Genomic DNA, 24,625 nt, shown 5'->3' with positions numbered 1-24,625 from the left:
ATACGATTCATCATGGATTGTAGAATTTGTCCCGGCTCGAATAGGTTATGTGACAACTGGGTTGTACTGCTGGATTATACACCAACTTTTAAGCAATTTTGTTCGTAATCGGGTGGATCCGAGCCTGAAATCCAAGTAACCTAACATCGTATCTGACATGTATTTATATGAATATTTTTTCTACTTTACTGTTATTAAAAATCAGAAACTAGGTTTCACAATTATATTTCAACGTCGTATCTACTGTCATTAATATTGCGCTAATTATTTAGAAGTTTACCCTCAAGTCCGATTTCGATGATTTTTGAATATGTCATAAAACTTCAACATTTGAAACAACATCTTCCTCTCAAGAAAATATCCTGCTCTCTTAATAAATTTTGCTTATAATCATACGTCAGTATTGGCCGTATAACGGCCGACAACCAATACTAACGCATACGCTGTTACGGACGCACGATTACGTCGACGATATAGGCAGAGTTCACCGTAGCAGTACCGATGTTTACGCGAGAGAAGAAACGTTGTTCCAAACAAACGATGTCGAGTTTTATAACGTACTCAAAAATCATTGAAATCAGCGTGGAAATCATTGAAACAATTAAATAAATAACATTTAAATAAGGAACATTTAAATAATTACCGACATTTCTTGACAACGACACAGAAGGATAAAAGAGACGGACGACGAACGATTATTGTATACGTGTTGCATAGGAGGCTATGTAAATCGTAAACCAAGTTTATTTATTATTTTCTAGGCGACGAGGCAACGAGGTAACGAAGAAAATTAAATAAATAAATATACGTATATACGCATATTCTTGAAAGGGATATTCGTAAAAAATTGCCTCACGAAGCGATTCTCGAGAAGAACGGCAGCAACGATGACGACGACAAGATTGTCGCTCGACTGACGCCTCGAGTATCAAATCTCGTTGCTCGTTGCGGGGCGGCAAACATTCGCGATATTCTCGACAACCATTGTCGGTATCGTCAACGTGACGCGATGCGACGCGACGCGACGCAACGTCCGACGATGTGCACTCGACGACGTTTCTCACGTTCCTGACCGCCGCGCCGTTCTTCTAAGATGACCGCTCGGGCGTAAAATTTCTCCGCGACTAGAAAGCAAACTAGATATCGTTTCAAGAAAACGTTCGAGCAGAGTAACCCTCGAAGGAACAGTATGTATCACTGTGAATATATGTATTAGATCTCGCTGTCCTCCTCTCGCCCTCCTCACTCTCTCTTACTCTCTCTCCCCCTCACGACCCGTGTAGCGGAGGCATCGGACTACGGTACATAATTATCTATATTACATATATCCAAGTTCATTGAATTTCGTACTCTGCAAGAGATGCAGTCGGTAATCGCGGTTTCACGACTATTCGCCTTTATTAGTTCCTGCACGGCTAATTTCAGCCATAACTCAAGTCTTTAGTTACTCTTCGAATTGACTGAATTTTGAATACCAACTAAAGTATATTCTAATTTTTATAGAGCGAAATTATCGATCAAGAACTTCCCTCTGAAAGAAGGAAAGAATTTTCCTACAAGTGATTATGAAAATATGAGCCAAGAGTCGTAAAGCAAAGTACATTTCTGTCGTAAAAGAGAGTCAACGATTGAAGACAATTGAATGACAAGACGATCGAAGACAAATGAAGATTGAAGACGGACGAGGGAAAGAAACCGAGTCTTGATCGAACCTGTAGACGAATGTAATTTCTACGATTTATATATGTAAAAAGGGGGTTACTTTTGCAAACGTTAAGAATGTTTGAATAGGTATAGCGAGAGAGCAGGCAGATCGAGCTAGATTTATTCGTTCCTAAGAGAGAGATGAAATTTCAACGAGACAACACCTGTGTCCCGAGTTTGGGTCTGGGTTCGCACGAAACACTAGGAAACCCTATCTGCGATGTGCCTGTGCTGATATACGGAGCTAACAAAATTTCTTGCTGTTGTATCGTATCGTATCGTATCGTATCGTATCGTATCGTATCGTATCGTATCGTATCGTTCGAACTTTTTCGATAGAAACTACTGAATCAGCGAATTACGGAAACGTACCTTATCCAAGCCTACGTACTACCCGATTTATAAATGTAACAAATAGGAAATTACCCGAGGACAAATTAAGAAATCGAGTAAAGACGTATTGACTTGCTACGTAACGCGTTTAATATACTTGTATCGTATGATTGTACTCGTATTCCTAGAAATTTGTCACGCAACTAACGTTACAATAGCCCAATTCGTACAACTTCTTCTTCTTTAAATATGCGCGTGAAAAATTACGTGTATAATCGTAATAGAGAAAAGTACATGTTCGTTATATTATAATACATATCGTATATCGACGAGCAGTATCAAGATACGGTACAGTTTTCCTACGGCTCTTTAGACTGTTTAGAGTTTTAGAGTAATGAAAATAAAATCCGAGAATAACGATTGACAGGTGCTATAAAAAGGTAAGTTGCTGGATGCTTTCAAGCGGTAGCAACCAATATCCATCGCAACGGTATCGTTTCATATCACGGTGCACGTACGCAATGGATATTGTTTCCTCGTGGCCGAAAGTTGAAAGGATACGAAAGAAGTTTCCCTCGCGTCGTATCTAGATACGGCAGCCAGCCTTCCTTCTGGCTCTCCTCGTGAGGTAATGGGCTTTGGAGAGCGGTGACAGTTGCGGAAGGAGGTGGGGACAAAAGCGAGGAAGACACTATGCCGAGCTTCCTAAAGCGTGTACTGGTAACAAATCATTCAAGAGGAAGCGACCTGCTATACAGTGCTTTCTACCCCTTCGTGAACGATTTGATTTATACGTTGGTCCTGATTACAATTGATTTTAGTCTGACGATATCTGTCTGTCCGACGACGGAGTACGTTGTAACATTCTCCACCGTATTTGTACCGTACAAATCTATCTGCCATGCGAAACACAGCCGAGGAATATTGAAATTTTAAACTGCGATGACAGTATAAAATTCTGTATAAAAATTGAAAACAATTATTTTGTCAGAATGTAAGATCGAATCAACGATATACGACTTATTTTTTTCGATTTATTCGTCCGATGGAAGCCAGTCTCTACAATCTTACGTATATGCATGTGATCGTTAGATGTAATACATATGTATATATAGCTGAGCGCGCATCGACGTACACTTATATATTTCAGTTGGTGTGATTTTTAACGCGTCCATTTTTAACGTGTAATCGTGCGTGATAACCGCGTGTAATACGACCATCAGTTCTTATGATACGTCGAGAGAGAAACGGGAGGATTAATTGATGAAATTTGATTAACAGAAAATTTAATTTCACCGGAGTTTGTTATTATTACTTGTAACTTGGAAATTCATCGCCATATTTTTATTATGAAAATTACTTGGATAAACAGACCGAAATACTTGGCTATCCGTATATTCAAAATTACAAGAATTCGAATGAATTTGATTGCATTATAGCTGAATTGTACACGTATATAAAATTAAATATTACTAACTGTTACAACATCAGATAATATCCCAACGTATTACGTAACTAAACAACACGATCGCTCTATATCAGTTACAACAGAATTATTGCAACTAGCGCCGACTCGAGTTATAGCTGCCAAACGTATCCAAGCTTTCGTCTGTACCGCTAAATCCAGTTAGTAAATTCGGTTATACCGCTAACTCTTCGCTGCGCCACTCCTAAGGGACGATGGGGCGGCGATGTAGGATAAATTTCGGTGTCAACTTTTTAGATTATCTTTTACTAACAATCGGTAGCTTAATCCACTTATTCACCCACCGTTTCGTATACCAGGGACCCTTAAGCACTCTGTAGATAGCAGGCAACTACACCCAAAGCAGGAAAAACGGGTAAATTCGATTAGAATAGGATCAAATTGCCTGTTAAGTTATTTGCCAATAAGCAACCGGTATAACGATAGTTGAAATTAACAGCAACAGAGTGTGGACGTGGCAAGAATCGCGACAATAGTTGCATTTGAAAATATCTCTATAAAATAGAGTATCGTTAGAAATCACGGCGAAGCCTGTAGTAGCTTCTGGCGACTCGAAACAGTGTTTCCTACATCGAAACAACATCGGTTCTATTCGTTTTTACGACAACTCATGGTAGAATTGATAAACGGCAAACGCGATTCGTCTTGCCTTTCGGCGCATAGTTTGTCGTTAGACGTATTTTGTATCGCATTTTGTTCGCGTATGTACGCGTCATCGCACGTTTAGTTAATAAATTGAATTGAAAATGCATATGCAGCGAGTATGTACCGTACAAGTTTGCGATCATGCCTCTGTCTATGGTTCGACTACGCGTACGCACACGTTATTGAATTTACATGCATACATTCATAGAAATACCCTTTGGTGTAGGGGTTAGATCGTATCTCGCCGCTTATTCGTAGGCAGACGGAATCGTTTACGTAGAATACGTTTCCGTGTTAAACGGCCGGAGTACGTGATTTCATTTGCGATACGAAGTCACGATCGTTCTACATCCGTTGGAAATATGGCGCCTCACGTTCGTCCCTTCGTCCAGTGATGCACGGTCCTGCACTCCATAAAGCACGCAAAACCGGATCAACTAGGCATTTAGTACGGAGGAACCGCATGAAACCCACTTCCGGGATTCATGTGCCACCTCGAGATTCATGTTTCACCCTAAATCAAATAATTTGGGCAGACGGGAATTTAGCCTAGAAAGCAGGCAACAGTTCGACGAGTGTTCCATTTGGAATGGACGATTGCCGTGTGAGAATATCTCCACTAGTATTTTAATTATTGGTAAAATCTACGAACATACGGAATAAAATAAGCAAAAATCGTATGAGAAACAAAAGTGTACGCACGATCTCTTTTCTTTCTCTCACACCGAGCAAAGAGAAGGTAGATCAACGTGTTTGTGATTGTAAACTTGGATTCTAAACTTGCAGGTCTTCCGCTGTAAACATGCTTTCTACTCCTTCCACTTTGTCAAGTTATACGTCGTAGCGATGGTTGGATGGGTGAGTCATCCGATACAGAGAGGTCAGGGGGCGGTTAAACCGAGGGTGGCAGCGGCGGCGGCGACGACGGCACGGTCCAAGAATCGCCAAATAGCCGGTCATTGTGCTTCGCTAAAGAGTAAAAGAGACCAACCAATCGACCGACCAACCCACGAACGTCCAACCGGTCGAGTCCTCCACCTTTTAACCTCTCCCTCTTTTCCTCTTCAACCTTTGCCGGGTGTCTGTTGTACAGCACTTCGTAGTCAACCTTTGATTTTCGAGTTTCGAGCGACCAAATTTCTTCGCATGCCACGCCGAATCGATCTCCTTCGTATGCCTTTTCATTCCATCTTCGACATTCTTACCCTCTGCCTTCTTTCCTCCCTTTCTTCTCCTTAATCCTTCTTTATTTTTCTCTTCCACATTTTGCTGGCACGTTCCTCTATTTGCAGCGTTTCCTTCTCTTTTCCTATGTCTCTACCAAATCTCTTTTCCACGATCCTCGAGTCACCCCTTTCTCAAACGGCGTTGGCCAACCTGCACGTCTCATTCCTTTGTCCCGGCCACGAGGTGTGGTAGTTACAGCAAGGTTTTATAGCTGATCGTATATCGAGCAGTTGAACGTGTACGCTTTCGTTTCCAGAATTGATTCCTTTGATTTACTACCAACCCGTCGCAATTTCGTCGCTAGAAATCTATACTCGATCGCTTTACGCTGATCATTCTACTTTTCATATCTCAACGCGAAATCAACAACATTGAAGATTAGCAAGAGGAATAATAACATTTCGAATGGAATTAAGCGAACACGGCAGCGAAGCAAAGAAACTGTCGAAGAAAATGAATTTCGCTGCAACTTGTGATATAAGGGAGTAATATAAATATAAGTAATATAGGGATAGGGAGCCATTATGAAAAGTAAATAGAACCGCTTCAAGGGCCTATTATTATCGTTAATGAATGACAGATGAAACGTGCCATGTATATATGTATACATACATACACACGTACATATCGTATAGATATATAATCAGGAAACTTTACGAACGATGATTTGATAACAATTGTAAATTCGACCAATCGCGGGGAGACGCGATCGCGAGGAAGCGCGTCAACGGGAGTCGTAAATTCCCGTTACGATTGTAATAATCGACACCGCGAATAAATCGATCCCCTTATTTCGGTTAGGATAATAGAAAGAAAGGATTTTTAGACATTCGCAGCAACCATAGAAACGAGTAGGACGTGCGACGCTGACCGTAGCGCAGGAAGATGTTAACGGCTGTGTAGGATGATACGATAGACAGCGATAGACTTTTGTTTGGTCTAGAAGCGATTTTCAAATGTTGTGCCCGCGTCTAACGAACAAGAGGAAAGCTGCGAGTCGGCTGTAGTCATTGACGCGCGCCTCTTTCTTGCAACGATACGACGAGCTCGCTGCGATAGTAAGCGACGAAGGAATAACAGTGCAAAACAAAAATTGTTTTAGCGTGTTGCAGCACGGTAGAACGTGCTGAGTAGTCGCTGCTGATTCATGGTTAACTTACTAGATCTTACTGTCGCGAATATATCCTACTACGTGTAGACGTGTATCTTAGGTCTTAGGGAAATCTTGTACAAATAACGTACCATACCTTTCGGCTCCAAGGACTCATCTCTTTAGACTTGGGTTTCAGATTTAGTTAACAACAGCGTAGACTTATCGTTAACCGAGAAGGTTATGCTGTTTTATGCTTATGGCTTCAAATAGCAGCAAAGTAATCGAGATATATGTGGGTATTAAGGGGAAACCTCGGTACGATTGTCCAGTAAGACGGCGATCCTTGTTCTAAATCGCCAGTTACATAGCTTCTGACAATACTCTCGTTCGCGTTAACCAGACTCTAATACGTTGCTCAGCGACCATTCATCGTTACTTGCCTGTCAGCAAATAAATTTCGAATTTCACAAAAAACGCTCTACTTCGTAAAACGATTTAATCGTTGCGTTTAATAATATACATTATACATACATACATACATATTAGATTGTCCGGAAAGTGTCTTTCTTTCGCAAACGTGTTTTTTACAACAGTGCACGTTCATAGAAACGTGAAATCAAGTCTGTGAAATGTCGCGGTGTTTATATCAACAGAATAAAATGGATCGTACGTAATTCGACAAATAGAATAATATAATATAAAACAAAAAACGTTGTGCGTCTGTTATTTCCTCATAAAGCGAAAGAAACTTTTCGGACAACCTAATACATACATACATATGTTTCATGTTACATGCATTGATAGCACATAAACGTATATAAGTGAAACACATTTTCCAACTATACTTTATACACACATACTGTGCACATTATGATCTTGTCGCGTTTAAGTACACTATTAAAGTACTACCTATGTGGTTAATTATAAAAAAAAGGGAATTGAGAAACAGGGTTATATCGATCGTATCGCGTACATATTTAGTTATACATACACAGTATACGTGTATAATAAGCTTGTATAATGTGGAATTAAACGGCCTTTTTAAAATACGCCAACAAATACATATACAATAATTAAGATTTCGACAGATATCTTCTTTATTCAAGAGACTTTTAATTATTTTTATCTTCTTCAGCAGAATTATATCATTAGTTGCATTCGATATTGCGATAAGCATATATAAAGGATCAGAAAACAAAACTACCAGAAATAAAACTAAACTATAACAAATCGTACCAATAGCAAAATGTCATACTGCTTGTGATATGGTTGTGATATTGATTATTAAGTATCCGAAATATTATTGTTTGACAAAAACGTTGATTATTCGAAAGATAGATTATCACAGATTATGTACATATGTACGTCACAATCAGTTCTACATATTTATACTACAATATGAAATATGGGACACCCATGGTTCAAACGCACCGAGTATAGTTTTTTCGTAACTGTTCGCAGTTTTTCTGCGAATTTGTATTTCAAAGTCGAATTGTTACTTTCGATTCCAGTCTACCCTAGTGCGATACGGCGCAGCGCCGCGGCACGACGCGCGACATGTCATGCGGCACAATGGGCTTGACAGGATGTGACAAGCCGACCTGTCACACGGCAGCTAAAATGTTAAAAATGTATTATTTTTGCGGATAAAGATTTAATAATGTTTATTCGCTTCATTTTCAACGCTTAAAAGTTAACATTTATATCGTTCTCGATTATTAAAAGTTCTTTTCTAATGATTGAAAATTCGTAGAATGTTAGCGTTTCATCGGAACGAAGGTATTCGTACGCCACCATTAATAATAACGATATCGTAATTATTGTTTTATGGGATCAATTCTTTTCACCACGCCTCGTAGCTTGTAATCCATCTCGAATAGGATTCGTTATTGTTCTACCCGGAAGCAACAAAATATTGAATAATTTAATCGACACACTTTGTCACGCATATGTATATTCGTGGGAATTGAAATAATTCAATTATTAACGGGAGTATCAAACTTTTATAACAAGGTACGCGAATGTTTGAAAAATATCAGCGTTCGTTGCGTAAAATTCTGTCAATGCGATTGCCAAAACAGAGTAGTGAAATAGAGAAAGAAAGCAGTAGATCAAGCTTGAAAAAAGAAGAGAGCAGAGAATGCGAGGGTTGGGCAAGTTGCGGCTGGTGGTGCGCTATTGGTTGCACGGTCATCGCCGCGATTGTAAATCAATTAGTTCGCATTGTAAATAAATCACCATTTTACAACTCTACCATGCCGCACCATACGACATTCGTATGAAATTTATTGTCCATTTTCACCAGAGTCACTTCGATTTTAACGCTCTGGCACAGTATTGCAATTATACAAAATTGTTGTAACATGCAATTATACCAATAATTCTTTCTACACGATGCTGAGGTATTATTTCCGCTTACGTTCCCTGGAATAGGTGAAATAAAGATAAATTTTGCAATTTAGAGCTACTCCTGTTCGTTTATTAGGTTAATTCTGAAGTTTGTTAGCGTTACAAAATTTAACAATTTTCATGATATTTTTTTTTTTTACCGAGTTACTTTTCCATCGTGCACGATAATTTTTTATACAGTTTAAATTAAATGTTCCTTGATTTCATCTTGCTCGCAATGCGTGTTTTCGTGTGAGATAAAACCAAGATTTTTTAAGATATCTAAAACTTTAAAAGATTGTTATGTACTTATATATTTAGTTATATGTATATAGCTAAAGAAACTACGGAAAGAATAATAACGTTAGACGTACGGAGGCCACAACTCGAGTAAGCGCACGGTGGTTCCAGCGAATGTTGTATATGATTCTGCCGAACGTCGAAGCAATTCCATCGCCAGTTCTACTTGAACTTGTGTGGTTTCTCAAACGCTTTTCGAAAGTGGTATCCGAAAATATATGATTTTCTGAGAGTGCAAGGGAATTCGAATCGATATGTTTCTATGGTATCGGAGGGGAAAGGGTAAGCGATATCTGGATAAAAGTATTTGGACCTACTTCCGAAACAGCAACAAACAGTATATATGCACTGCCGGTTGTCGATGGTCACCTGCCCTATCTGTTGATTCGTTATTCGATACTTGCCGTCAGCAAAGACCGATAATTAAATAATCTTTCGAAAATCTTTCGATAGGCTTTATAAAGTTCAGCGAATTCACGAAGCAACAACTCATCATACACCGGCATAACTGTCTTTAAAGCCACGAATGTAGCTGTTGTACACTTTTGTAATACGTTTATTACTAAGAATTTGCTATACTTTCCTTTTAATTCCTTTGTTTAATTGAACATTTCCAATAATTACTGTGCGTTTGTGAGAAGATGGCCAAGCGAAAGAATGCGAAGATCCGACTGATGTAACAAACAGGCCCGCCTTTTCTCACATAATCGCAAATCATAAAAAAATTACATTTTCTATACTGATCGGAGTCAAAACAGCGTCGATTATTGTCAAATCACTTTATTTGTCTCCTTAAACGCTTGAATTTTTGAACAATTTGGTTTCAATAAATAAATCCTTCTACAGTTTTACGATCAGCGAAGATTTCAAAGAAATCACTTGTAACGTTACCTACCGCAACTCAGTATCATTTAACGACGAGTTAAGAAATCAATCGAGTTACTTTTCCATAAGAGAAAGAAGATATATTTGCTATAGATACGTTGCTGTACAATGTACATACGACGACTAATTATTGGAGATGTGAGAAGTTTAACTTTTCCGACACGTATACACGGGAACAATATAATTATACTGTCTGAAAATCAAAGGAAATTCCAGGTTGTTTCGCAGTCGACTGATGTGCGCCAGGTAATCGTGTGTACTGTTAATTGCCACCGGCTGATGGAACAATGCTATTATAAACTGCCCGCCCTTGGAATACATTGCAGAAATTTCGAGAAAGCCACGTTGCAGTCATCGGCCACCGACACACGTGAAATTTGAAAAATCCTATTAGACACCTCTCGTCTCTCATTTTCTATATAATCGTATTACTTGATTTAGACTTAGTTGACAAACCTAATATCTTTGCACATGAGAATCGCTACGAACCTCCATTTGGGCTTCCCCTCATTTGATCCTCGCGAGGCATAGTTCATCTTTCGGCTTTGAACGCCGATATACTACGCTCGGCGATCCAAGTGCGTCTCTATCTCGCAATGAAAACGCCGATACACCGGTGTCTCCCACGGTGGGCGCCAAGACCGGCTTCTTGACTTAATCGTCTTTTTATTTAAAAAAAAAAAAAAAAAAAAAACTCGTTAACCACTTTAATCCCTATTTCGTGGTTTATAACATTTTAATAGACAATTTTTATAAGCCTTACATAGTAGCTTCGTTACGTTTATCAACATACACGTATGCCGGCAAGGTTTCAGCGGAAATGTAACTGCGAAAACATGAAGTACGCTAATAACTAATAAATAATAATTTTGAAAAAATTATGCAACGATGGATATATATGTATGTATCTGTATTTATACTGTATATATATAACAGTAATATATAACCGAAACAGCAATAATACCGCATTGATATTTTGAAATCTTAGGCGAATAATATCAAACGTAAGAGACATTTTTACGAGAAATAGTAAAATAATTTATACATGGAATCTACAAGTATTGATCTACGACTAATGGTCAATGGAATGTCTCTGTTTGCCTGATAATGAAAAAAACTCGATGTTGTCGATAAACTCTAAATTGGTTTCAAATAGGTTTGGTATTGTAAAACTGTCTGTCGTATCAATTGATTTGACTGTACGAATTCGAACACGATATTAGACGTGCTCGATGTAAAGTAAATCATGGCAGGTCCGGCTAAACGACGAACCAACCGTTTTGCATGGACGCATGTAGGTGGCAACGGGTGGACAGAGGGCATAGACGCGACGCTCCTACCCGTACAGTGCTGGCGTTAATGCTAATGCTAATGCCGATGCTAATGTCGATGTTAATGGTGTTGACGGCGTCCTTTGCCGATCTGTACTGGCGAATAGACCTACCAACAGACACATGCTATCTCCAGTCACCCAATTGATTATCATCGATTTATATCATTCTGGCAGATAGTTCGATCCAGCGCAAACTATCGATCGTTTTTATCGATCATTTCTCAATTAACATTTTGTACTTACCATTATATGCCTTTCTTAACACGTAAAAATAAATTTTGCATCGTGTTAATCACATTCTACACGAACGTATCGATAGAAATTACAACTGAATCGCAATACGAAATCAATTTGTTAAAAGAAAAAATGTGCCGATGAACATTTTTTAGCGAATAATTCAAATTACATCGAATAATACTAATAGTAATAATAATAATAGCGAATGACACTAATACTATACCTATTACAAACTAATTACAAGGGAATAATAATTAGTTACGATAAAGATTAACATAGTATTTTGAATCAAGAACTGCTATGTTAACTGCTAGTAACTCAGTTCAAACAGTCATTTATATAAAACACAGTTACCAAAGAGCCCAAAATCGAGTTAACAAAGCGTTATCAAAGAGATAGCCGTGAATATATGTATTTGAAAATGAATAAATAAGCTTGAGTAACTGCTTTTAAGCAAATTGTAAATTTGAGTTGTAAAAATCAATTGAATTGTAAAAATGATTTGAGTCGACACCGAATGGGCAATGAGTTCCTAAGATTGAAGTGAAATAATCATGTAATGTAGTTCTTGTATCGCACGCAAGATCATCAATGTTCACTTGTCCAGTTGTGTAAGTTTTAACGACTATCTAGCATAAAACTTTTAATGACTGGAGAAATGCTCAATTTCGATTTCTGGGATCGAGTGTAGTGAATATTGAGAATGATAAGTAGAGAATTACGATTGGTTAATTTCTATTAATTGGAATGCCTGTTTAGATTCTCGATTTCATATATATATATATATATCAAGTTATATATTAATCTTTTCACAGTTTTCCGCATGAAAATAGGATTTTTAATTTGCTTTCGCAATTTAGTTCAAAAATTTCATTTCTCTCCTTACACACTACAGACATTTTTTTGGAAGGAAGAAGCCTCTAAGATCGATTCAATTCTTAAGTCGAAATTACGTCATCGTCGTTGACGACCTAGACGTCAATTACTGCTACTACCTTTACTACCGTATTGCATTTGCATAAACAGCCACGACTCAATCTCTATGCTAATCGACTTGTTCGAGTCCGAAAAGTACTTGCGTTAGATGCGCGTGTCTGAATTCCTGCATGCATATATGTATGTATGTTTATACGTAATTTACAGATATTTTCAGTTTGCTTTTCACAATATCAGAAATGTATTCTGAAATTACAAGTACTCCACTTCACGTTCCATTTTATTAATACAACTTATTTTTTTATTTATTTATTTATTTATTTTTTGCCGCCACCGATCGAAACCATGAACAATTTACCGTCACTGACGTTATTCGTATATCATACAATACAACAAATCATGTACACAACTCATTTGCTTATGTACATTTCGCCGAAACGATTTATCGCGAACTGCTAAGAAAGTTATTCAGTTCCAAAATAAATACTTTATTATGTTTCATTATTTCATTTAGATATTAGATCTCATAAAGTTTATTTAAATACATATAAATACATATTTATTTTCTTTGTTTTGTCATTTTAAACGAAATCTACGTAATATCAATCGCTTGCTTCTCGAGTTTTATTATTATCCATTATTTTCAATTGTCTGTTAATTAATATATTTTTAAATTAATATATTATAATATGTATATATATATATATATATATATTGTTTATTAAACAAATGCCCAAACAAATTAACATTTACTAATGGCAAAGGTGATTTACAACATGTTTCTCGATTAATGCTTTCAACGGTTATTTCAGTGGTATGCGCACAATTGTAAATAAAGCGATGTTGTATCATGACAATTCTGATATACATACTGAAACGAAGCTTCACAATTAATATACGAAAGGGAAAATACTGTTTAGTATTTTTCTGTTTTTAAATTGGATGCTGGGCGAGCAAGTGAACTCATTTCTGGAGTGAAAAATCCGATTTACGGAAATTAAATTAAACCTCCGCAATGGTAACCTTTGAAATTAAATTTTTTAATGCCATCTCTGTGGTAAACTGTTGACTCATATACACGTGCCTATCTAAAATGTGTAAAATAGTTGATATCGTGTAAAAATACTCTACAAAAGCAATGTAAAATTCGTGAAAATCGCAGTAATTTAGATTACACAAACATGTGTATCACTTTTAAGCGGTACTTTTCAATATCCTGGAACGTTATGTTATCTTAGTTATTCAATTATTAAGGATAAACAGGATATGGAAATAAGTACTTGAAACTTAAATCCACTTAAGATGAATGAATTTTTAGATTAACGATGTTAATTTCACAGAATGAAACGATTAAGCGACGATTAAGGTTACTCGATTATTTCTTTTGTAATATCTTTTAGTGGACTTGAATCTAATTAACAATTATAAATTTCTCTCATACAGGGAAGAAAAGCCTACGTGATAAAAGAATTTGCTTTATGAATATTTGAAACGTCTGGATGGATCAAATTTTGAACACGAACGCATCAATTCTATTCTTAAAAATATAAGGGGAAGCTCTTCGCTGATCTACTACAAAGCTGTTTTAGAATTACAAATGGTCCAATTAAGGAGTGTGTAATACGAGATTGTGAAGGAAATATTTCCTTATCTGGTAAACATCTGTCCAATCTTGTTGTATCTTTTACCATCGGAACTTTAGAACGAAAGTCTTGTGTGTGGTTGCCGACGAACAACGAGCCACGTTGCCACGAAATTTATTACAACATTATTTCATTCTCATAATAAGTATTAAGAACAGGAATAGTTGAATCCAACTTTTTGCCATTATCGTTTAGTAAGTTGAATAGCGACGACTAAGTAAATAAGCAGTGTTGTCTCTTATCAAGACCCAAGTCGATTCTTCCTTTTTAAATAAAGCGAGCATTCAGATTAATACTTCGGAACATGATACATAACAATTCCAACGTATTGTAAATTTTAGAGTCCAGAAAAATTAGACCTAATAATTTGATAATAATATCTATGTCCTTTGCGTGTGCGTGCGTATTTGCGTTAACGTAAAACATTATTAGAAATGTAAATGTCCAATAAGATGATTTACATTTCTAATAATGTTTTACGTTAACTCGTCATGTCCAATAAGATGATGGACATGATTTTACACATAGTTACATGTACATATATATATATATATATATATGATGGAATAGCCAATACACATATATATATATATATATATATATGATGGAATAGCCAATACAGATTGGTTTACAGAATTGATTACAGAGAAGTCACAATCGTAATTACATAAAGCACGTAGTCTTATAATTTGAAGAATTGTTTCAAAACTAATTTTTTCAGGATGCTTCTCGCTTTCGTTAAAAGTAAAGTGACTAAGGCAATCGTCGCATCGCGAAAATCGATAAAAGAAAGAATTTTCCTTTTCTATTGATTTCCTTTTGAAATATGTATGTATCGGATCGCGGATTCGATGGTTTCTCGATCTATTGCAAGATGTACGCAGACTGTAAACTAGGATTGACTTCGATATCGAAGAATGGGACGGCCGCTAAGCTAGGATTCGCGATTTATATTTGATCGAACTCGATGCCAGATCCCAACGCGGTCAATCCTTGCGAGAGTATATCTACGAAGCTAGGTCTCTGGCAATAATTCGAGAAAGATCTTCCTGACGACGTTGACGGCTCCTTCGGGAACGGATCCCCGAGATAAATGGGAACTCAGAGCATTGGGACCATTTCCCGTCCCCCTCTTAAATTCGATGAAATGTCACATAGCTACACTGCATTGTGTTCGTTTCATCATATTCATAAAAAGTGTTTCAAAATTTGCTACTTTCGTATAAAATAACGTGAACACGTGGATACTCGTGGATACTCGTGGATACTCGTGGAATGTAAATCTAGAAGAATTATAAACGAAAACAATAGTCTGAAATCTGGTTAAAATATTCTAAAAGCTTGCGCAGATAATATACATGTATGTACCTATATAACAGTGTTTCTAATCCATCTTATTTTGCATCCCTGCATGCGATACGAAGAATTCTAAATTCTTAATATTGCTGATAATTTTGGGCTTATGATAAAATATTTATTACAGGCACAAAATTGTCTTTGTAGACGATCAATTTATGGAATGGATTGAAATAAATCAATACTCGATAACATGCTTTTAGCTATGTCTACAAGATTTACTATTTTACAACGTGCGCTGCACTTTTTAAAATCACAAAGCACCAAGTATCATATTACGAATATTGTCACGAAAGATCGTGGATTTGATATTTGACATTTATCTTCTTTGATATATGTACATACTGTACACTCTACTTTCATCTGTTATATTCGATTCAGTCACTTCCTTCTAGTCCGTCCTTTCACAATTTTATTATTGAGATATTTCGATTGTGAACTTAAAAAAGGATAATTTCTCTTTCTAACGACAAAACTATACGTATGTCTTACTTGAAATATATAATATATGTAATACAATATCCCAATATAACATAATACATGTAATATAATATCCCAAGGAAAATATCACTTGAAATTACAGTACAACCTTTCTCGCCACTTTTTCGTGAAAGTTCATGTATAATACAACAGCTTACGTCAACTAACAATGAGTTTCTAGGAAAATAGACAATTTTTATCATAACACCGTCTCGGAGGATAAACTCTGGATGAACGACGAATTACGACAGCGGAGAGAGAACAGAACCGTTTCCGTCGTCAGAGGGTTGGTTAATCCGGTTAGTCCAGAAGTTACTAGTCGAATCAGCCGAAGAGAAAGACATGAACAGTTAAGGATAATCGACGATAGAAGCAAGAGAATTAGTCACCACTACCGTCCTATTATTGGAGTCAAACTTTTACCTTTGCCAGTAGAAATCCAATCGACTTTTATTTATCGCGTGTCAGCCTGATCACTTTGTTATCAAGAATAAGATTCACCTCGGAAAAATGTTTCTACACCTGTTTCAAAATTGTCACTTTACCTTTTTAGATAAATTTCTAAACTAGAACCTGATTTGATCGATAAAGGTTCGTAATAACGAAGCTTATCAATATCTTACCTAGGATAGAATGTTCATCCTCAAGTATTTCGAATATTTAACAATCCTGTATACATACTTTATTTCAGCATATTGTATAATATTATGTACAACATATGTTGTTGATCATTTCAATGATTAAAATATAAATTAGTCGAATATTTAAAAATTACATAATATGATAGAATAAAAGAAAAAATGGAAGAAAATGATGAAATTCAGAAATGTTTGATAAAAATTTAAGAGTACTTTTGCAAAATTGGTATTCGAATAAAATGAAACTGGGGCATTTGCGTAGCGAAAACAAAGTTTGAAAATTCGTTGGTTGAAATGAAAATGGAGGGGGTGCGGTGGGTGGGTGGGAGGCGAGAAGGAAGGAGGTGGCGGAGGAGGAGGAGGAGGAGGAGGAGGAGAGAGCGGGAAGAATATCAGTTACCGCTTGGTTGGAAAGTTGGCTGAGGGTTGCTACGAAGAATACCCATTTTTAATCTGGTAGCTTTCATCTAATATTAACTGGAATTTAAAGGGACTGAGGTAAGAGATTGCGGGTCGAGAATAAAAGAAAAAAGGAAAGACACGGTTAAAATGGAATCACTGGGAAGAGAAAGAATGCATAAATGATTTTACGCCGTAGAAACGACTCATATTTTCATCGTTTAAAGCTCTCTCGACAATTTTGTATTTTCCCGTACAACTTTTTAATGCGCAATCTTCCCCACAAAAACGGTCTTAGAGAATCATCGGTATAGCGTTCAGGAATAGTAGGGAATTCAATTAACGATTTAATTGTTGTAAATAATATGTTTGAAATGTTACATAATATGTAAGAATAATTTAGTGGTTTGATCATATTAATCGCTAATTTTTCTGGAACATTATTCCATAAGAGTTGTTAATAATTTGCAAAAATTCATCTACGTGAAATTTCAGTTTCTTGTTCATGATAAATTTCGAGGATAAAATTTGGAAGAGCAAATTGAACAAAACAGATCATCGCGCTGTCGTTTCAATCGCAAAATATTTCTATTACTATCGTTATTACCATCTTTGTCCAAAAACTATGTACATGTTTGAGCTCGTTTTAAAGCCCCAAAAGAAAACCATTTTCAAATTTATTTGTAAGATTTTATTTACTTTTTTTGCTTACGTAAATACATCGATAACAGGCACACGAAGAACATAAATTGTTAGTTTCACGCTAGTCATACGAATGTCTTACTTGCTTACTTGGAATGAAAAGTACAATCGTATCGTATCGTATCGTACAATCGTATTTTACGAGAAACATTATTCGTTACAAAGGAATAATTCATTTAAAAAAGTCTTTTTCATTTTTACATCTGTCTTCTTTTTTTTCTTTTTTTTTTTTTTTTTGCTCTCATAGAATTTCTCGTCTAATTACAATAAAAGTGACATTTCGTCTCGTTTGAATGGATTGGCTTCGTAAGGAAATTGTATTTAGGAGCTAGGCGTTCTGATTGATATATTAAATCGATATATCAAAATAACACAGAATGTACGACGTATTTTCATAATTTGATTTCGTTCGCGGATATAATTATTTTTCAATGTTTTATTTGTATAAAGGAAAGACTATAAATCGCATCACCGAGAGTGTCTCGAGATGTAAAATATGTTAAACAGACATTTTTTGTACTAGAGAAAGCCGCGTATCTCGGGTTCGTGTTTTCTTGAAACTCTAATATGGATTTTTCTAGAAGAACGGCCTCGATCGTTGAATCGTTTGCGTTTTTATCAAACGAAGTATTCACGGAGGTAGTAAAAGTTCAAATGCATCCAGGTGTGAAACGAGGAATCGTGCAAGGGTGTAGGCAAATAAAACTGTCGACATTGCAAGACTTTATTGCCAGTACGCCATTGCTTGGGAGCTGGTTTAGTCAGTTGAGCATTAATGTGCCCGATGTAAATCGAGCTTCGTGTTCTTTCTTTCCTTTACACCTTACACTCTCCTTCGGATCGTTATGCTTTCAGTACATTGGTCTAGCAAGAATGTTCTTGTGCTGTCTTCATTGTACTTCTGTGAGCAGTTCTTTCCCTGGCAGTCACCCGTGAATAATGGCGATTTTATTGTGACAAAGAATCGTTCTTTCGCCTTCTATTCAAACTATATGACTTGCTTTTTCGTCGAACTAACGTCGAGTTAACAACGATTTTTAGTTATGTATATAATCTCGTATTGCCACGTTATTACTCGCATAAAAGCAATGGAAGGTTAATTTTTCAAAATCGTTTCGATACATGAAATCCGTACGCTTTAATTTAATAACAGTTAATATTGTGTCGTTACCGATATGTTTATCTTTATAACTGCTCCTTCGATTAGATACATCATCCGGTGCATCATCGTCCTTTTAAATGTATGTCTATGTTTTTAATAATTGATTTTGCATTTTGAAGTTGATATCTGGAAATTGACTTGACAATTTGAATGAAAATTAAACATTGCGAGTGTTGTTTCACGCACAATCTTTCTTTCTGACATGTGAACATGTAAACATAAAGCGATCAAAGAAGCGATTAACTCCATCGACATAAACCAAATACTTCAATATTTTAAGCTAAATCAATTTTTTAAATCTTGGTGTGCCGATTCTTCAAACGAGATTGATAGACATCACATTTCTAAATTTTTGTACAAAAAACATTGGTACAATTTATATATGTGTACGTATATCGAAGATCGCAAAATCTGTAATACGCTAACATTTAATTTTAAGTTGAATTTTCGAATATTAGAAACGAAAGTCGATATTCTCTTATTGGAACCGATTTAAATTCCCTACTATCGTATGATAATTTATGTTCGTGATAAGAGATCGTAGAGGAGATTGCGAAATGTGTTGTCCAGCTGGGCTTATTAGTTGCACCTGCATGAGCATGTGAAAGGCCATACATGTGGCTTTGTAACATGGCGCATGTACTTAAAGTTATACATATCTACATATAGACCGTACTTATGCACTACCACGACTGACAACGCGGGCTTAGAATATCCGAATCAGCTAATACAATAAATCATTTAAGTTTTTACACACTTGTATCTTACAACTTTTACAATTGAATACTTACCAACTTCATTTATATACCTATACTAGTAGAATGGACGAAAATGACGAAGACAATAACCGTGTTATTTACTGTTATTAACTGTATTTCGTACAATTTTTCGAAATTTATATATACGTTTATCTAAAGAAATTTTCATGAAAACGGATCAACAATTTGAAACGAAAATGAATAAAAATAGGTTAATCTTTTATGATTTCCTTTATGTAGCCAAATTCCTTGTTTACAAACAAACTATTTCTACATTTCAATCATCTTTCTAGACCTGATAGTTTCGAAGAAAAGAAATTTCAGGAAATATGTCACTAACCTCCAACTTTGGCTACTGTTTCCTCTCATTCCATCGATACGAATGTGGACACGCGAAAGAAAATATATACGCGTCAGATATTTCTTCGACAGCTACATCGTGCACAAGTTTCCTTAAAATTGGCGACTTACTTTTTAACACGGACAATTTTGAGAATATTCTCTTGTTGGAATATTATTAGGTTATAAGATGGGTTATTAGAAAATAAGATAAGATTATTTTTGCCGTGTAAAAGCAAATATATTAGCATCAGATAATGATGGAGAACTTTTGTTGAGTCTTCGATCGTTTGTAAATTCGGTTAAACGCAAAACATGATTTACTATATCGGTACCATATCGGCCATCGGAATTAGATCGATTTTAAGATCGTGAAAGAGGAATCGGGAAGGATGCCTGGTCTGGACAGACATACCGGAGAAGCGGACGAGTACTCTGACTTTTCGTTGCTTATGGAGAGGATTTAGAAGTCGTTGCCAGAACGTCAGGTAGTAATAATAAATGAGGCGTTGGGAATATAAGAAAAGTGAAAAGGACGCAAGAATCGTTCAAAATTAATTAAGAATATGGATAACAGGCGTTGAAAAGAGCTTTAGGGGGTATGCGTATAATTTAGTAAGATTAGATTAATAAGAGATAAATATCCTCGAATACTTCAAACTCTTATTGTTTCGTTTACAAGTTACAATAAAAAGCGATATAATAATAATAAATAAAGCGTGTAAAAGCAAAATAAACAAAATAAACTCGAGAATAATAAACCAATTTTGAAATACGAAACATATTCTGTAATAATATAGAGATACATTTCATGTTCAAGATTTGATGCTACTAGACTACTATTCGTAGAGATAATATGAATATTAATACGAATGACTGTGTATACAGTATTATACATTCCACATTTAATTACGTACGTTCTTGTCACGTTTCTCTGCGTACAAATATGTTCATTCAAAAATTTTACACAAGATTTCGTAATAGATAATTCATGCATTACGCCATTTCTATTTTTATCAATTATTCATATATTTTGTCTGACGACGAGTTACTGCGGAACCACGGTTCTACTCGAGATATCCTTCCGGACGATGTTTTAAGTAAATACATTTATTAAATTACAAATAGGTGTAGCAATAATTATAATAATATAATTATAGATATTATTCATTTATATCCCTGGTTTAGCCGCTACGTTGCGGCTAAAGAAGAATGATTTCCTGTAGTTCCATTCGCCTGTTACAACCAATACTTATCGGTAGACTCGACTTATTGATTTAAATTAAACGATGAACTGAATTATTAGAAATAATTAGAGGTATTGAAAGTGTAACGATATGGTCTAGATGTGTTATGTATCAGATAAGCATATACGTATAATACGATAAGTACGTTAAACGATGGTGTCGGATGAACGTATTCGGTTGGATGTACAATAATGTACATATTAGAAGGGAGCAGCAGTTTGCATTGATACCGGTATTTCTCGTGGCTCGAGCCTAACCGACAGAATTCAGATTCCATTTGGCATTCTCGAGAGACAACGGCAGCTGTCGGAATGCACCCGAATCGTCTCTACTGTATAAATACATGCAAACGTAAACACACACTTGCGGAATAGCATAATCTCTTCCTCTCTCTCTCTCTCTCTCTCTCTCTCTCTGTTTTCTCTCGTAGCTTCTCTTGTCTAGATTTAAATTCATAGATACTTAACTTGCAAGTATTTAATAACAATAGTTTATCCGTGCATTAATGCTCTTATTTATCGAAGAAATTTCAATTTTTATGTTTCACTCACATTTTAATGTATATGCCAATGGGTACATATATATATATCAACTTTTTCTTTAGCCTTTTGACATATCTCAGTTTCACATGTATATGTATTTTTGGTATAATTCAACGTGATACAATAACGTGATTGAATATAACTTGATGAAAAGATTAGTCACGTATATGTCGAGTGCCATTACGAAAGAGGCAATATAGGACGCACAGATATATATGATTTGCTCCCATATAAAAAATTATAACATCATTCTTCTGGTTATCATTTTTTATTATTACGCATAATTCGTTCATAGTTATATTCGTAGTTCATTCGTAGTTATAGCCAAATCTCAGCACGTTGATTAATGTAACAATGGACATCTTTATGATCACTATTATCGATCATATTAACATATAAGCTCACAAATTATTATATTAACAAATATAGTATTTTCTGAACATGATTAGAAAGTAATACCGTAAAATTTATTTGTTAATAAGTTTGAGGTTTGATACTCGAAATAACCAAGAAAAACATAGTTTACAGTGTCCTTTGTCGACTATTGTAGGAAAACCAAATTTAATTTTACTATGTTATCGGGTATACAACGTATATAAATACAATTCTCATTCCTTTCATGAGGAATTCAATGACGATGGTAATGAGTATAAATAATAAAAAATACAGATATATAAAACACGAAAAGATTCTTTTGCTCGATGTTTGATTAATAGTAGTTTCTCATGTATAAAGTATAAAGATATGTAGAAGCTGTGCGAGGAAACCTCGAGTTGCCCTCGCGTCGTCTCGTGTTGTCTTTTAAACTCATAAAGGCAAAATCCAAATGCGCATCGAACGAAGCGAATAAGCAACTGCGAAGCGTCTTCAATCTCGTCGGAAAACCGCCAATCATTAGCTCGTCCAAAATCCTGCTGTATTCAATTCAAACCGAAGCATACCTCACGGTGAGGCAGGTAAATATATTTTCTCGCCAGGCAGCTCGCGGCTTTGCCTCGCACTATCTGTACATAGCTCAATTATTGTCAAAACTTCGGGTATCTGTGATTTAGAGAATATTGTTGCAATTCCTGATTAACACATATGGCTAACTGTTAAATGCATGATAATTAAATAATTGGATAATGTCTTTAATATAATCGATTTTTACGTTATTTCTAATTTATAATCAGACATTATTGACGGTTACGATAAAGCAAAGGTTTGCAAAATAAAATAACGATAGGTAACGAATGTTACATGCATATAGTAATAATAAAGGATATTAAATCTTAATGGTAATGTCAATTCAATTCTAAAATTATCTCATCTATTATTATGATCTGCGATATATTCAGTTTCTACTTGAAGTTGCACGAAAGTTGTAAGCCGAGTGAACATTTTTTAAAACAATACCAGTTGTTTCGTCAATTGGAGGAATAATTTCGAATATTTCATGTTTGACCGGAACAAAGTGTATAAAGAAAAGAATCTGGAACAACGATATCATCAACTATTGGTAATTTAGTCACGATCTCGTAATATCGTCGTTCAATATCTAACGAATTTTGCCTGATTCGCAAACGACCATCTACGCAGGCAATAGTAGAGGCAATCATTCAAGCCGATTTATCACGTGGCCCGAGCGAACACCGGCGGTCATACATTCCGACTCCAATTTACATCCGAAATCCATTTGGCCGATATGGCATTCGTCACGACATTTGGGTCGATCTACGACTTCTTGAGCACATTCCTTCAGTCGGTCACGCGTCTCAGTTATGAAATCAGCAGTACGTACATGGGTTTTCCGAGCATGATTCTGCAACTAAGATAGTAATAATTCGACTATGTGGAATATCAAGCCAAATAAATAACGAGGGAAATTGGATATATAGGGAGGCAGTGACAAACAGCCAAACATCTCGCGTAAGACATATTAACTAGACTCCCGAGAGTGCTATAATCTCTCTTGTATGTCACTCGTTGCACCGCGCCCGTTACCTACCTACCTACGTACATATATGTATGGTGATAGTAACCAGACAAGACTACGGTTCCTTTAGGCAGAATCCCTAGTCGTCGGTTGATTCACGAATTTTGCTATACATATTCGAATTAGTTTTCAAGCCTTGTTCCACAGTTGGGCACGACTACTGTCGAAAAGAATTTTACTGTAGGTTACTTTCTAAAATAAGGTAAATAAGGTAAAAATATGTGTATATAATAAGAAATTCTTCAAATTTGATATACGATTAGAACTACCTTCTACGATTAGAACTATATACTCATATATAGAATTTAAGAAAAGAACAGCGAATACTTTCCATCGTTTATCTTTTTATTTTTCCGTGTTTGAATTTTAACATTCGTCGTCTTTTTCCGTGTTATGCGTGAAAGCATAAATGTTGTTTACAACGTGTTTGCGATAATATTCTCACGATCTATTTATGTAAAATTGAGTATATCATGCTTGGTTCAAATTGGGATTAAATAATATCGCATGTTTTTTTTATTGAAAATGATTCAATGAAATTAAAATTGTTAATCCAGCCATTTTTTGGATATTATTCATGCGTACTAATACCTATATGACTTGTATTAAATTCAAAAATTAGTAGTATACATACATATAAGGAAAAAATGATCAATAAGAGGTTGCGTATAATCGACCAGTTTCACCTTTAGATAGGCACTTAAGTACATCAAATAAATTTCGTCAGCATGTAACTAATACATAAACATTAATTTCCTATTGAATGAAATTAACTCGTGAAATTCCTGTAACGCTTTAACAAATATGCATGTTTTCG

The 24,625-nt window shown here is 35.7% G+C and overlaps 1 protein-coding gene across 9 annotated transcripts in view; it reads left to right on the top strand.

The window, feature by feature from the left end:
* The window catches only part of LOC100647585 (carcinoembryonic antigen-related cell adhesion molecule 5), a 94,617-nt gene that overhangs the window by 47,475 nt on the left and 22,517 nt on the right, over nucleotides 1-24,625 (top strand). The gene's annotated exons all lie outside the window — the stretch shown is intronic.

Source organism: Bombus terrestris, chromosome 11, assembly GCF_910591885.1.
Source record: "Bombus terrestris chromosome 11, iyBomTerr1.2, whole genome shotgun sequence".
NCBI lineage: Eukaryota > Metazoa > Arthropoda > Insecta > Hymenoptera > Apidae > Bombus > Bombus terrestris.
The sequence above is the reverse complement of the archived record's forward strand: the minus strand, read 5'-3'. Positions and strand labels throughout refer to the sequence as shown.